Source organism: Dermacentor albipictus, chromosome 5 (assembly GCF_038994185.2).
Source record: "Dermacentor albipictus isolate Rhodes 1998 colony chromosome 5, USDA_Dalb.pri_finalv2, whole genome shotgun sequence".
Classification (NCBI taxonomy): domain Eukaryota; kingdom Metazoa; phylum Arthropoda; class Arachnida; order Ixodida; family Ixodidae; genus Dermacentor; species Dermacentor albipictus.
In genome coordinates this window covers 52,466,903-52,478,583 of record NC_091825.1, presented here as the reverse complement: position 1 = coordinate 52,478,583, position 11,681 = coordinate 52,466,903, and the positions used below count along the sequence as shown (strand labels likewise).

General features: G+C 46.7%; 1 protein-coding gene across 1 annotated transcript in view; it reads left to right on the top strand.

Moving 5' to 3' along the window:
* Positions 1-6,690: 6,690 nt before the first annotated feature.
* The window catches only part of LOC135899211 (uncharacterized), a 232,213-nt gene continuing 227,222 nt past the window's right edge, over positions 6,691-11,681 (top strand). The window contains exon 1 of the mRNA XM_065428465.2: positions 6,691-7,102. The gene's annotated coding sequence lies outside the window, so the exon portion shown is untranslated. The remainder of the gene's footprint in view (positions 7,103-11,681) is intronic.

Genomic DNA, 11,681 nt, shown 5'->3' with positions numbered 1-11,681 from the left:
GCCAAGTCACCCTGACGCAGGGTATGAGCCATAACTGGTATTATATATCTCGTTCCGCGCTGTGCGTAGCAAGATGAATCACCCTCGTGCTCCACCCGACATCGGCTCTGCCGGAGCCAGGGCAGCGTTCTGGCTCCCATTGAATGCCGGCATGAGTATCGTGCGCGCATGCGTTAGCGCTCCGAGTCAGCAACCGTGTGCCCACCACACCGTGGCGCATGTCTGGGCTGCAAGAACGGCAAGCGAAACCCGGTGGTGCCAAGCGCCAGCAGTATTTTTCCAGTTTTTTCCGCCGCGGTCTCTGCTCTTGCATCGTCGATGCGCGGTGCCGCTGTGGCACCGTTGCCAACAGTGATGTGTGAGTGGCGACGTGCGAGTTTTGCTATTTACACGGCTGTTTGAATGCAATAAACGTTTAGTCGCGAGTCAGCGCTCGTGTTTCGTCTCTCTTCTTTGTCCGTGTTTTTAATGCGCGGTGTAAGTAATAGTAATGAAGATGTTCCCCGTGCACGGGCCAGCGAAGCGACGCCAGCGGTATCTGCCAGGGAGCTGTTCCTGTATACTGCGCGGCAGCACTTGTCTTGATCGCCCGTTTTCATCGCGCTCTGTCGCCTCGGTGTATTGCTAGAACGCCGGGTGAGGGCACAGAGCGCAACGCTATAAACCTCGTTACCGATGTTACGGTCGTTTACTGGCATCCCCTTCTAAACGGGTCGGAGACAAACAGTCACCTGGCCTGCGGTTACAGCTCGTCCGTGCCACCACCTTGCGAGATCTTGCGCCAGTCGAGAGATAAACCCAATGCCGGGCGAGTGTGTTTTCAGTGCAACCGGCCTCACTGGTTTTTCTTCAGAGTTAGTACCTAAATGCCCAATTTTGTCTATTCGAAATGAAATTTTCTTTAGCTCACTTTCGTCAATGCAGAAATGAGGAAAGTCGATCTTTCAGATTACACTTGCTTGTCGATTTTACAGCCCTAGTTGGCACAGTTTCTTGAAGGAAGGCGTAACAGGGGGAAATCTGCTTTCTATCAACAATGTTACCGCTGGGCGACTTCGTGAATCGGGCAGGCTAAACTCGCCCTTGCAGGCGCTGCCGCGTCAGGGAAAAGCCCGCGCCGAACTGAAACTTGCGTCGTATACCCATAGTTCAACGGGAACATTTTCTTTATAACGGGCAATGCATAACGTCCGTTGGGGGGAGTGGAATTTGAGGTTACTTCGTTCAACTGAATTTTTCGTTCTAGTGAAGTTCGTAAGTGAAATTTCGCTCACTGAATAATTTCTCATTTGCATGGGGGTACTCTTCCCTCTTTCGTTTGCTTTCTTCCACATCATACTTTCGTCTTTCCTAATTTCATATTTCGTGTCTTTCGGCGCTGCGTAATGCGTTGATGAAAAGTACAAAAAACAAGATGCAATACCTTGGGTACTTGCGGGTACCCTGTACCCTGGTACTTGCGGGTACAATTCCGCAGCTTCTCCGAAGGGAGAACCCCGTCTCGATAAGTTATCATTGCCAACGCTGTGGTTGTGTCAACCCGGCCGTGTTAGCTTTGTGCGTGTAGCGCATTGATTGTGTTTCTCGCCGAAGCGGCAGCGCGTGCGCAGAATGTCTGTTTTCTCTTTGCCGCTTGCCGTCACCGCGAGCAACACTACTGGTGTCACCAGACTAACGACACAAAAATATCGCGTCCGTGATGACGCGTTTGCTTTCATTACGATAACGCATGGAAACGTTGGCTCACCCTTCGGAGACAGTTCGTTCAGTACGCTTCATCCATATAGGGACCGACAACTGCATAGAACGTGTTGTGAGCTGTTGGTGTAAATAAAAAAAAGGAAGAAAGAAAGAAATAAACTCATAACTCACAGAGATAGAATTAGATCATGGTGTTCACTGTTTAAGTAGGAATTCTAATTTTAAATCCGCACAGAAAGTCTCGAAAAACAGTGCGTGGCGCGAAGTGCCAGTGAATGCTTGGTACTTGAGATGTATATTTAGTCAAACCATTGTACTTAAGTCGGCTGTTATTAAGTGCACCACACTCGCAGTCTTTATATTACTTGAACGTTCGCACTTTATTGTATGCGTATTGCGAGCTAAAAGTTTTTTTTTCTTTTTCGAGTGGACGAGCAACACAGCTGGACTGGACGACTGGAACAGCTGGATAAATGTAATAACTTTAATGAAAGGTCCTGCGAGCTACGGGGCGCAAGGTTCCATAGAGTGGGCTACTCCCACGTTGGGACCGGGAGTTGTAACTCCCTGGCCGCATCGTGGGCTCGCTGGACGGCCCAGAGCTGCTCCGCCAGGTCCGTGCTGCGTAATGCTTCTTGTAGCCTGGCGGAGTTTTGATTCTTGTTTTCGTGGGTCCGACCACACGGCCAGAGCAAGTGGTGTACGTCTAGTGTGCTATGGCATTTTTTGCACTATGATGTTGTGTATAGGTCAGTCATGTAGCGATGTAGTCTGTTCTGCGTGGGGTACGTGTTTGTTTGAAACATTCTGAACGTGAGGGCTTCAGGCCTGGTGAGCTTATTGCGAGGTGTGCTGTATATTCTGCGGTCTAGATAAAAGTGCTTTGTTATCTCGTTATATGTGGAGGGAGGGTCCCAATTCTAACTGGGATGGTCACGACCAGAATAGGGGGCGTCGCCGAGGGTTAGGTCTGGTGCGCTCCTGTGAGCAGCGCTGATTGCATGCCTGGAGGCACGCAAGCGCTTCTGTATGCTCGCGATTTGCTAGTGAGTACCCCGAATTCTGTGACCTCCATGTAGGATACAAAATTCCATCGACTAATTGTGCCATACATAAATGCGTATCAGCACTACATATCCTACCGCTTCAGGCCAATACCGGCGTGCACCCGCTGTTGAGCTCACTTATATAATTGTTTCCAGCGTACGACTTCGATCACGATCGTGATTGCATATAGAAAATGATGATTGAAAAACGTTTGATAGTGTTTTCAGCGCTACCATGCACTACAGGAATGAACACTCTGACCGGCAAGCTTTCCATTTAATTTATTTTATTTTTATTTATTTACTTACATATGCTGCCATCTTGCATAGCAAGATATTGCAGGAGTGAGTGCATACATATGTCAATCAATTGAAGAATACATTTGAGTGGCAAAAAGAAAACAAACAATAGAAAAAACAATATCAGGAATAGCTAGTTGATTAATGAACATGATTAGGTAATAGGTTGGCAAATACATCACTTGGTAACTCGCGCAAGGACCCCTCAAGGCCATTTCAAATCACAATTGTATGCGGAGAAAAGGAAAACCTAAAACAATCAATCGTTGCATCCAAAGGAACAATGTTAAGATGATGACTTCTTCTGGTGGGCCGAGAAGAAGGGTTATTGAAAACAATAGGTGCATTGACATAAGTTTTCCCATGAGCAATTTTATGTAGCAGAACAATACAGTCACAAGTACGTCTATTGGCCAGAGGCTTTAGTAGTAGCTTACTCGCATGTGATGTCGGTGAGAAATGGCGGTCATGTCGATTGTATATAAACCTTATGGCCTTTTTCTGAATAGACTCAAGCATGTCTATGTCTTTGGAATGATGTGGCGACCACACTACCGACGCTTATTCAAGTAGAGGCCTTATTAGTGATCTGTATGCCGTTAATTTACATTCTTTAGTTGCATCTCGTAAGTTTCTTTTTTAAAAAAAAAACAGTTTTCTCAACGCCTTGTTGTTTATACAGTTAATGTGAGCATGCCATTCTAGATCAGGGGAGAAAGTAACATCAAGGTATTTGAACGTGTGGACGCTTGCAAGCTTGTGCGCTTCATTAAAATATGTAAATTGTAATGGTTCTTTTTTATTCGAAAAAGTCATTGATATGGTTTTCTCAAAATTAAGTGACATTTGCCATGTTCTGCTCCATTCGCAAAAACACGTGAAGACTTCATTCAGCTCCAACTGATCATGATTATCGCTTATAGTAGAATAAAGGACGCAATCATCAGCATATAGTCTTATTTTGACAGAAGTGCCCGCGGTTACTTCAACGACATCATTTACATAGACTACAAACAGCATTGCACTTAAAAACAAAAGAAATATAAGCGGCTACCACAAAAAATGGCTATCGGTCCCTTCAACTTGTTGGCGGTACATCCGTCATGTTTGCAACCAAGACATTTATTGAAATAACCATGATTTCATGTCACAGCATAAGAGGAAGCTTTAGCTCGGGCCCAACACCAACGCGGCCCATTCAAGTACATGTAAAACGCAAAAACCTTTTTCTGAGATAACCTCTGGACCAGTTTTAATGCAATTTGTTGCATTTGAGAGAGAAAGCTAAATTCTAGTGACTGTTGGAAGTGGAATTTCGATTTAGGTCCTGAATTATGTTACAAGAATGTTCGAAAATTCGAAATTAAGAAAAAAATAGAAGCACGAAATTTACAAATTCTTAGCTCTGCATCAAGAACCGATATCGCGGTTCTGTAAACGGCATCCATTAGATCACTGAGAGCGAGCAAATTCGATATGTCATTTTACATCTTACGTGAATTTGTTACGTTGTTTACAATGGCTCTGCAAAAGCGGTATTTGCATATTACTAAATTTTCTGACATTCATGTGTAACATCAATTTGGCCCGCTTTAGATGCACTATTAGATGAAATTCACAGAATTGCATTGTAATTGTTTGGTGCTGAGTTAAAGACTTGTAAACTTGATAGTATCGTTCTTGAATATCTTCGATTTTTTCCAATTTTTATTAAAAGATAGATGATCTAAATCGAAAATTCGAAACCAACAGCCACTAGATTTCAAGGTTTCCTTTTAAATGCAACAAACCTCATCAAATTTGGTGCAGTGGTTGCCGAGAAAAACGAATTCTCGTTTTACATGTATTTAGATAGGAGTAACCGAGCTAAAGCTTCCTCTTAAGATTGCCTCCTTGAATCTAAATATACCATGTACTTTTTATTTCGCTTGAACAGAGTTTTTTTAAATACTGCGTGGAGCTGGCGAATGTTGAGGTGGATCACCCAAAGAAGCGGATATTACTTGCACAACAAACTGCAACGTCTAGGTAGCAAATTAAAGAAAGGTGCACTGCCTGAATTTCTTGATATTGCACTCTGGTACACATATGTCGAAGTTGCGAAACTCAGGTCTAGCAGTAGTGAAATAATATCTGCTTAGCGAGACTTCAGAGACAAGCAGCACTCTCGACCTACCCGCCCTTGAAATTCGTTACCAAACACATTGGCGTTCCAGATAACGCTTTCCCAAAAGCCTTCCTCTAGCCCTTCGGTAAGGTCGTAACTGGAACGCCAATAACACCAATGCATATTTTAGCATATTTCAGGGACGGATGTCTCGATAGAGTTGTTAGAGGGGATTTTAACCATGTTTAACCGTGCGCTGTCTTTTCTTCTTTTTTTTTTGCGCACATAAATAAGAGCATGGTGAGTGTATAGACACTACGTCTACTTCTGTAATATTTTCCAAAGAAACATTATTTTAGAGTTAGCACTTGGCGTGTGTCCTTTTTCGTGCCCAACTATCAGACATCCTGGGCGACGTGCACTTCGACGTCTACGAGCGCGTGCACCTTCGTTTCCTGAACGAAGTCAGTCAATGCGCCAAATTTCTGTGCAAACGCTGCGACACCGGTCTTTGCGCGTAATCCCAGCTTTACGAAAACATCCGACACACGTGCAAATAGCAAAGTTTGGAATCCGCGGTGGCCGATCAGCCGTGGTGCACCCTGCTGCGAGGTCTCAGCGGTGTACTGCGCTGAGCACGTTATGGCGCGTTCGATTCCTCGGCCGCACAGCCCAATGGGGTCAGGGTGAAGAGACGCTGAAGAACTCCGGCTCGTCACCGTAACTCCGCAGCCTTCGACTTACCAGTGTCTCACAGCCCACTACCAGAAAGAAAAGAAAGCAGAGGCAACGTTGCCTGCTTTCTTACTTTTATTTCATTACCACATTACTTTTACCACACACAGAGCTAATCGCAAAACACTTCATTCTCTGTGGTTCTCTCTTTCGGAGCGCATATCAACGTGGCAGCCCAGCGAGAAGTGCTCTTTTCAGCACATATATAGCTTCGGGCAAGCAGGTTTCAACACTCACGACAGTCTTTAGAAGCGATGATCCTCGTAACAAGGCCGTGCGCATCGTTAATTGGTTCAGAAATCACGGGGGAACATTAGTACTGTACCTCAAGTCGACAGGTCTCTGCGACTTGCTGCGTCATGTGTATAGTGCTCTCTTTCTTCCTTTTTTTCTCTGTATTAGCCTCTTTAAATTCTTGCCCAGTGCACGGTGGCAAACCGGATGTGTGTGGTTCACCTCGTCGCCTTTCATTTCTTCTCTCTCATTTGAACATTTCTCAGCCGAACATTATCTTTTGAACTTGCAGACAGCCGGAAGGTGACATTTGCTGCAGGTCTCCTCGCCACCTATCTTATTTTGATCAGGAACGTGTGTGACTTGTCTGTGATCCGCTAACACGCCGCCCACGGTGCAACTCCGCTGACTTTCCGATGTTTGACTGGCGCTACGCAGACGAGAAGCGTCGCCGATCTCGGAACTCGCCTTCGTGGTTTTTGCCGTGCGGAAAGTTCGAACCGATACCGCGGCTCGAAGCGGTGGCGCCGCGGTCGCTTACGATGCCGCCTGCAGCGACGCGCCCTCTCTCTCCTTCCTTAGCGCGGCGGCGGGCTCTGAGCAGCGGAGCACGCGCCTCTGCGCCGGCGACCAATAATTCAAGCGGCGTGTCCAAACGCGCCGAGTTGTGCGTGCGTGCGTGTGGGTCTGCTCCGCTGCGGCTTCTGTGCGGTCTCTCCCTGCCCGCATTTCGTGCGCGTCGGAGCACTGCCAGCCTGCGACACAGACACACACCCTTCAACACCGGCGTAATCGGCCCCGTCGCCGTGCGAACCCCAACACCAACCAGTTCAGGCGAGCAAGAACACCGCCGGATACGCAGAGTTTCCAACCAAGCGAGCACCGAGCGAGCCGGGGCTGTAGCCGCGGCCATCGCTGCCGCTGTACGCAGCAGCTGCGGAGCACCGGAGAACCGCCGCTGCGGCTAACCGTAAGCCAGGTGAGGCGAAGCGTCAAGCTTGTTTTGATGTCCTGCACTCACGTTGACGAACTCGTGGTTCGTTCACTGCGATGCGCTCACGCTGTTCCGCTTTCGACGCACGCGTCGCTGCGAAGCATGCAACGCGGTCGCTCTTCGACCGACGGGGACTTCCACATCCGCTGCGGCGTTTTGGGCGAGGCTGAGTGGAGGCATTCACCGGTTTCATTCATTCTGTACGAGGCTCGGCGGTGCGTGTCCTCTCTTCCAGCGACTAGTGAGAGCCACAGTCGGCGCTTACCGAGGTTACTGAAATAACTGGGCACGCGGATACCCGGCTAAGGATGAGCCTCGAACGGGAATTTTGCTGCAGGACACCGAGTCCTTTCTGTTCGCGTGGAAAAAAAGCGTAACGTCGTAAACTTGCACAAAACGTTCAAGCGCTCGTCAAGGAAGCGCGCAGAGATCGAGCGTGGCTCTCCGTTCGGGCGACCTATCCCGTGACGTCAGGCGAAACCTTTGCGAATCTGGAATAGTACAGGCGGCACGGGAAGCCAAAACGCAGCGCGGTGTCGCTGTCCACGCGAGCCGTACTGGACATTCGAAAGCTTTGCGCGTATGTTGCGCAGCCCCACCAGCGGTAATCAGTCGCGTACGAATGCATCGCGATTCCGAGTGTGCTTACACGAGACACGTAACGACGCTAAGAAAACATTCTTCTGCACCGTTTTACGTTTTTTTGCTTCCCACCGGCTATTTCGCGCTGAACTTACCGTCCCGTGGATCTTGCTTTCACGGCGATAAGACGTAATGTGCGTAGACTAGTCGGTGTCTCTCATTTCCGCGTGCCATTTGCTCAATCACTCTGTGTCTAAATACCTATCGAGCGGCGCGACCGAAAATAGCTCCTTTTCTTCTGCCGCCGGCATCGCGGGCTAGCATGCAGGGTACGGTATTTTTAGGGACCACGTGCGTTCCCTTCGTGAAGCTCCACCCAGCCGCCTCTTGGCGAAGTGACGTCGTCCTCGCCGTCACCAGCTTGTGCAGGTGGACCGCTGATCTCCGCCGTACTGCACCTGATCTTTTCGCAAAGGCGTCACCCATGCTCGGAAAGGTCGCGGCCCATTATCATCGATATACGAGACCCCAATCTATAGAGCACCCCACTCGGGAATCGATCGCTGCGATGTTATCGATTTTTTTTCCCTCTTTGCTGGAATAAGCTCATTCATCTTCCAAGCCGTGACGCAGACTGCGCAGTGTGCTGTCGACCATCTTCTCGCGTTACTTGAATCAACGCTCATTAGCATAAAACGTCGTTATTGCGCGCATATTTCCCACCCGGCCTCTTCCGCTGTCATCTTTAGGTTATTCGTCAAGCATGAGTTGTGTACTACGCTCAGATTTCTTAGATTCTACCCAAGCGCACCAACGCAGGGGCGTGACGGCCTAGCAAAAAATTGAAATAAGTGCCACAATAGAGAGAGTGCTTAGAAGTGCCGGGATACGGACAGACCGGACTACAGAGGATGAATAGCTAATTAAGGAAAATAGGGGCCGCTTATGCAGACTCTGTACGAAGAAGAGCTGTGCGATTTCGTTCAGCTATAGTACCGTGTGACAGCATGTGGGCGTCAAAAAATAAAATTAAAAAACGCAGGGAGCCAGGAGGGACGAAAGGCATCAACTTGTAGGGAGGAATACATTGGGTCACAATGCACACATATGGAGGCACGGTCCATTCCGGCGCCTTCTGCGGTACAGTTGGGATGCAAACGATATATATATATATATATGTTGACACCGGGCGCACAGTCTTAGGCAGGCGAAGCTGTAAGGTTTAAAGAACTTGCAAGCAGCCGTTTTAGAATGTTTACTGGGCATTTGACACTGCGTCAATGCGCGCGGATTCCTGGCTGGGACAATAAGTCACTTAAAAAGACTATAAATATGTCTATATTATACGGACGTGCTCAGCGGCGTTACCTAACGTTAGCAGCATTTAGTCTAAGCATTTAGATATTATTCGACGAAGGAGACATTTGTCCTAACACCCGCCGCGAGGGGTGTACTTTCTCGAGGAGAACTTGAGGGACTTGCGCACTAGACCCAAAACAATCGACAGACACAGCGTATTCAGGCCACCGTACAGTAAACGGCTTTGCAACGTGGGCATACGCATGTCAACGTGCTACACTGTTAAGGCAACCTCTAGTCATGATTTCGCCTTCAAAATCCCAGATACTCTCCCAACGGCGACGGTAGCAACGTGGTTTACGTGTCGCACTGTAACATTCAATCACATTGGTCAAATCTGGTCCCTCGTACTGTCTAGCGCCGTTTTTGCCGCATTATACCATTGGCCAAACGGAGACTTAATTTGGGCTTAGCTTCGATAACTGCGAAGCGCGTATCTTGCCTCGCTAAATCCCTCGTTTTCGAAACGTCCTCAGCAAGCTCCCATTCGAACCGAACACGATTCGTACACTGCTCCAGTCTGGCTTCCATTCACGCCGTGATCGAGAACAAAGGGAGTCGTACTGCATTCGTTGAATTTGGCACGTTCGCTCGTTGCATCAATGCGACAGCGCGCACAGCTAATTCACGTGTTAAATCGGTACGGCAATATATATATATATATGGGTCATTCCATCTCAAGTGTACTCGGTGTTTTATCGACCATCTGCGATTCTGCTGAAAAAAATCATACTGTTTTACCTCAAAGTGCGCAGTAATTATTCAAGCGATTTTTCTTGAAAAAAAAAATTTCTAATGCCCTGAGGACGCTTTGAAGATTGCGCACACAAGTGAAACTGTGCCAGGTAGAAAAATTTCTACAAAGTTATTGCTTTGACCTGTTACGGCGAATATTTTTTGAAATAGTCGCCAGACGGTTCTCTTTCGTGACTATTGTCGTTTATTACTTTTTGTTTTAATTTACATAATTTTTAGCCGTAAGGAAAAGTCGACAATTGCCCCTTTTTAAATATTTTTTATAAAAGAAAGTAACGTTTCCACGAGGAATATATTGACAACAGGGGCTTGGTATGTGTGTATACTAGATGATAAAAATATTCGTATAAGAAATAAAGCCTAAGCTTTTGCTTAATGTCATGGTAAATATGAAAAAAATTACGTTCTGACTCAATTTGTGGCTTCATTTTCGCAATGTAGCGTTCCAAGTAAAAATATGGCATAGTCGGCATCGGATAGTATGCTTTGCTGTCTACCTATGTACAAAGATTCAAAAGATTAAATTTTGTTTTAAGCGAGAAAAAAATTTTTGAATTGCACAATCACAAGGTTGCGCGGAGCATCTCTTTGCTTCGCCTTCACTGCATAGCACGTCGGCCGGTGTTTCAGTCTCGCTAATTTTACGCGCTTCTTCTTTTTCTTTTTGAAGACGAGGTCTTTTTTGGCGACTTCAGGTTGATTTTCGGTTCGTGGGGACTGAGTTTCTGGCCATTGTCATCTTGTAAGATTAGATAATTGCAGGCCTTCTAGTGCACGTAGGACAAGAAATAGGCGTCTGAGTTAAGCTTGGAACGAAAAAGATGCAGAAAGTTAGTGTGCTAATATATACGGAGAAGTTATAACAAGTAATTCTTAAAAAATACGGTGAAATAAATTCGATCAACATGCCACCAGTCACTAAAAACGCGCCAGAACAGGAACCAGAACTGTGGCTTTATTCAACGAACAGGCGATTTGTGGCGTTCTGCTAAACCTAAAACAACGAAAAAGGCCACAGGCCGGCTTGATACCTAGAATGTCTGCGAAGCGGCCTTAAATGTCTGGTTAGAACACGTATTCGTATCGTAAACGTGTCCCGCGATGCCACCCACAGAGGCTGGGAAAACGACGTCAAGACGACGGGAGGAGCGTGCATTACGAGCAGACGATAGGTGTGTCGTCTGTTACTGCTCCGCTTTATCCCAGGCAAAGCTACAGCTGTCACAGAAGCAAACCGGCATTCATGTTTACAGTTTCTTTCCGATGATCGAGGTGTGAAGAAAATGTATGAAGTCGACAGACTGGACGACAGTTTTGGTGCGTCTTCAGCTTCTGGGAATTCAGGTACATGGATTTGCGTAATAATTCATGGCACGTTTAAACTACACGATGTCTCTAGTTCATGTATTTCCTCTCCAGGTCAAGGGGTGATTTTAACGCAATTGTGTTGCCGGATGCACATAAAAATTCTAGCCTTACATTCGTAGGAGGACGAAAAAACGGGGCCGTAAAGTTGAATTATGTTTCTTGCTCCTTTTGCGTGGCACAGGTGGCTTATAAAGCCACAGTTCTGGTTCCTGTTCTGGCGCGTTTTTAGTGACTGGTGGCATGTTGATCGAATTTATTTCACCGTATTTTTTAAGAATTACTTGTTATAACTTCTCCGTATATATTAGCACACTAACTTTCTGCATCTTTTTCGTTCCAAGCTTAACTCAGACGCCTATTTCTTGTCCTACGTGCACTAGAAGGCCTGCAATTATCTAATCTTACAAGATGACAATGGCCAGAAACTCAGTCCCCACGAACCGAAAATCAACCTGAAGTCGCCAAAAAAGACCTCGTCTTCAAAAAGAAAAAGAAGAAG